This window comes from Pongo pygmaeus, chromosome 16 (assembly GCF_028885625.2).
Source record: "Pongo pygmaeus isolate AG05252 chromosome 16, NHGRI_mPonPyg2-v2.0_pri, whole genome shotgun sequence".
NCBI classification, from domain to species: domain Eukaryota; kingdom Metazoa; phylum Chordata; class Mammalia; order Primates; family Hominidae; genus Pongo; species Pongo pygmaeus.
This window is the reverse complement of record NC_072389.2, coordinates 97,507,726-97,512,320: the sequence shown is the minus strand read 5'-3', so window position 1 is coordinate 97,512,320 and position 4,595 is coordinate 97,507,726. Positions and strand designations below refer to the sequence as shown.

The following is a 4,595-nucleotide window of genomic DNA, read 5'->3' as shown; positions in this document are numbered from 1 at the left end:
ATGGCATGGAAAACAGGGACTAAAAAGTTGTCCTTTAAAACAAATGACACAGAAGAATTTTTATTGAGTCTTTCAAGATTAATTTCTATTGCATTGAGAGCAGAACAGACTGTAGTGGGTTGAGGAGCAGATGGAAATGGTTAAGACTAGGGTGAGGCAAGAGCCTTGGGGCTAAATATAAGGGGAGGGGGTACCAAAAATGAAGTAATCAAGATAAATAATTATTTTCTTTTTTCATGTCAGACAGACAATGCACCTACTTCATAAAAAGATTTGAGGGAGACACATCTCACACATGAAAACCCAACCATCATGCTTATAAACCGCAAAAGGAACATGGTTAATATTTTAAGGCACTGTTTTTTAAAAGTCAAAATTAATGTAAAGAAGTCTATGATAAACAAAATGTCCATATTACATACTGGTGGGATGAAAACTAAGAGTGTGGGTGCCCATAATAGGTTCTTTTAAAAGCTGTCTGTGTGCAAGAAAGAAGGGAGCTTGGGCTGGAAGGAAAGCAAAAGTCCACAGAGGTGGGTTGGCTTGCTTTCTGGTTTCAAGATGGGAGAACTTTGAACATATGCCAATGCTTAGGTGATGGCCTAAGTCCAATTCTTCCTCATCCAACATCATAATTACGGGAAGCCAGAGGAATTTGGGCACTCCGTTTGGAGATACAGGACAAATGAATTCTTCCTGTGTGCATGTTATTGGGGTGGGAGAAGAGAAAAGCTTTCATGGGACAGTGGGATGTCTTGCCTCAAATGACAAATAGCTCTATCATCCTGAGAACACACAGGCTTTCTTATCCCTTTTTTCCAGGCTGTGTTGATTTGATGAGCCCCTTTGCCCACATCCTCCTCATATTTCTGCCCAGGCTCCATTCTCTTTTCTTTCAGCTTCTTTCACTTTGCCAGGACACCATTGCGAGGGTGGGATCGGGGAGAGAAACTCTACACCTTGTTACTTAAAGTGCAGCCAGGGACCACAACAGCTGGGAGCTTTTGTCTTGTCTCAGATCCTGCCCCATTGGGAAGCACCACTTATACCTCTGGCCTCAAACTTGCTCTGCATGGGAGGCACTTGGAGGCCTTCAAAAAAATGCCAGTTGCAAGTTCTCCCCCACCGGCTCCTGGATCCTGATTTAATGGGTTGCTCTCACTGCACTTCTCAACATGGATGGGGCATCAGGATTCTTGAAAACTCCCAGGTGATTCTAGTGTGCAGCAAAACAGTAAAGTTTGAGAACCACTGCTCTGCACAACCTACTCCCCTTTCCTAGCTTCTGTGTGGCCATTTCCCAGCAGCTAGAGGAAGGGCAGAGGAGAACGGAAATAATTGTTTCTGTCTTGGATTCGGGATCATATGTGGTAAGATCGATGATTTTCCCTCCAAGGGTCCTGTGCCTCAAACTTTTTCACATTAAAGCCAATCGGTTATCTATTAAGTGTATTAGCTATTAGGTTCTACGTTATCCCATGCCTGGGTTCCCACAACCTATGAATACAAGTATGTTCTCACCTGTTTTCATTTCCCTTTGAAATTCCAATGAGCACTCCAGGTTGGAACAGCCCTTGTGTACCTGGGCACCAACTCTGCAGCTTTTCTTTTCAAATTTCAAAGTTTAGTTTTTAAATAAGAGGCTTATTTACTCACATAAGCTTATGGGTTTTCCCAGGCAAAAAGGGCAGGTTTAAGTTTAATCATATTTGGGGGAACTTTATTAGTGTCAGCTGGTTCACTATCTTTTCTCTGAAAATGCTTCAGAACCATAATAGCGAGTGCTTGCCTTGTTTTGATCATGGAGGTAAGACATCACTTTGTTCCACAAAGACTGAAGTTAACAGTTGAAGTTAGAGTTACTCATTTTGAGGCCTCCTTTCTTTTTTCAAACCAATTACAATGATTTGATCAAATAATTGGCCAACAGTATTGTTTTAGTCAAGGTTCCCCAGAGAAATAGAACCAATAAGACATATATAGAGAGAGATGAAGGATTTATTAGATATATATAGAGAGAGAGATGAAGGATTTATTAATGTATTTGATTCATTTAATTATGGAGGCTGAGAAGTCCCAAGATAGACCAACTGCAAGTTGGAGAACCAGGAAAATCAGTAGCTTGGCTCAGTCCCAAACCCAAGGTTTCAGAACCAAGGAACGTGGCAGTTTAATTCTCAGTCCAAGGCCAAAGGCCCAGGAGCTGCTGATGTGAGTCCAAAGGCCAGAGAAACTGGAGTTCTGATGTCTGAAGGCAGGAGAAGAAGGGTCTCCTGGCTTTGGAAGCGAGAGGATGAGAATTTGACCTTACTCCACCTTTTCGTTCCCACCAGGCCCCCAGCCCATTGGATGGTGTCTGCTACATTGAGGGTGGATCTTCCCCATTCTAGTTCACCTACTTACATGCCAATCTCCCCCAGGAGCACTCTCACAGACACACTTAAAGCAGCCGAATTATTCTAATTAAATGCCAAATGAGTTGGGTTTCCCTTTCAGCAGAAGGGGGATGGGCTTATTGCCTACTGAAGCACTGAGAATAAATAATGCCTTCCCAGCTATTTGGGTTCCTTTAATCCAGTCAAGTTGACACCCAAATCAACCTTCACAGCATTTCTGTCTTAGTCTGTTTGTGCTGCTCTAACAAAATACTGCAGACTGGATAATTTATAGAAGACAGGCATTTATTTTCTCACAGTTCTGGAGGCTGGGAAGTCCAAGATTAAGGCGCCAGCAGGTTTGGTTGCCTAGTGAGGGCTGTGTCTGCTTCTGAGATGGTGCCTTGATGGCGTATCCTCTGAAAGGGAGGAACACTATATCCTCGGGGGTAAAACAGCAAATGAGCCAAACACTGTATGAAGCCTCTTTTATAAGAACCTCAATCCCACTCACAAGGGAGGAGCCCCCATGGCCTAAATATCTCTTAAAGTCCCCACCTCTTAATACTATCATATTGGCAACTCCTGAATTTTAAAGGGGACATATTCAAACTGTAGCAAGTACAAACCTTAAACTGAGAAAGAGGAGGAAGAGTAAAGCATAGAGGAGAAGAAAAATAGGAAGAAGATGAAGATAAACAACACAACAAGCAGCTTCGATGCACAGAATATGTCTCAGACATTGAACAGCACAGAACAGCTAGTAGGTGCCCATCAGTCACTGTTTGAATGGATGAATGGATAAATGGATAGATGGATGATCTGCCATCCATGGCTCTTTATCAAAGCCAAAGGATCTTCTCTGAATGAAACAATCATGGTAGGGTAGGGTAGGGAAATTTATTTTTCTGGAGAATAATGATTGACCTGGGGTCCAGATGAAATAAGATAAAGGGCCATCTGCTGAGAAGTCCCCAACCCAACATAGGATTAGGCTGCAGAGATGGCAGCTGTCCACACAAATTTCATTCCTGGTGACTACCTTTTCTATTTCTGTTTGATCATGGCAGACAAGTGACAAAGAAGCAGCTCTCTGTAAGTCTCTTTACTCCCTGGATTGAATATGTCCCCAGTCCTAGGGAGAGACCTGCAAAGGAAATTCCATGAATGCCACATTCCAGCCTAGCAAATACACACTGACATTTAGGTCTGAGTGTCTCACAATCCAGGTACAAAATAGAACAAAGACTGAAAATGCTTCTAGGATTAATGTCTTTTGGTCACTTAGGATCAGTGAGCTGGATTGAAAAGAAAGGAAATTTCATCTGGACAAGCTATACTGTAACTGGGCACTTCTACAATGCAGTAAACTGATAGGCCTTTGCCAGTTATTTTTATTAAGAAACTCTTATAGCAGAACTCTGAAAATACAAGTAAAAGTGTACTGATTAAATTTATAACAAACTGGAGTTTTCAAAGTTTTAAGATGGTCTAGTAATCGCAGGGAAATCCCTGGGTGCTATTTGCTGTAGAGCTGTGCATGAGAAAAAGACACTAGGAGATAGTGGAAAAAAACCAAGGTGTGTTTTCCTGTCCTTTCTTCTCTATTCAACACAGAACACAATGCTTCTATGGCCAGATGGATGTTTTTTTTCTCCCCACACACCAAGCAATCAATTCTCTAGCCAGCTCTCCAGTGGACACCAGGTGGTTGTCCTCTGAGTCAACTTAATTGTGTCACTATCTACCTGGAGACAGCATCAGATCCCTCAGGTTGGGGGTTCAGCCGTGCAAGACTGCCTCCCACTTCAGATGCCAATCACAATCCCTAGATTGTGGCTTGCCCCTCTGCCGATTGGCTATAAATTGGGGTTCCCACAACTCCCTCCTGGAGTTTGATTAATTTGTTAGAGCAGCTCACTGAACTCAGGAAACACTTTACTTATGTTTACAGGTTTGTTATGAAGGACATTACAAAGGACACAGTTGAACAGCCAGATGGAAGAGATGCATAGTGTGAGATTTGTGGAAAAGGGCATGGAGCTTCCCTGCCCTCTCTGGGTGCTCTACCCTGCAGGAATCTCCACGTGTTTAGCTTTCTGGAAGCTCTGTCCAACCTTGTGCTTTCTCAGATTTTTATGGAGGCTTCATTGCAAAGTCATGATTGATGACATCATTTGACCATTGGTGATCAACTCAACCTTCAATTTCTCTCCTCTC

The 4,595-nt window shown here is 42.7% G+C and overlaps 1 pseudogene; it reads right to left on the bottom strand.

Moving 5' to 3' along the window:
* Window positions 1–237: 237 nt before the first annotated feature.
* Window positions 238–335, bottom strand: LOC129014933 (small nucleolar RNA U13; annotated as a pseudogene).
* Window positions 336–4,595: the final 4,260 nt, after the last annotated feature.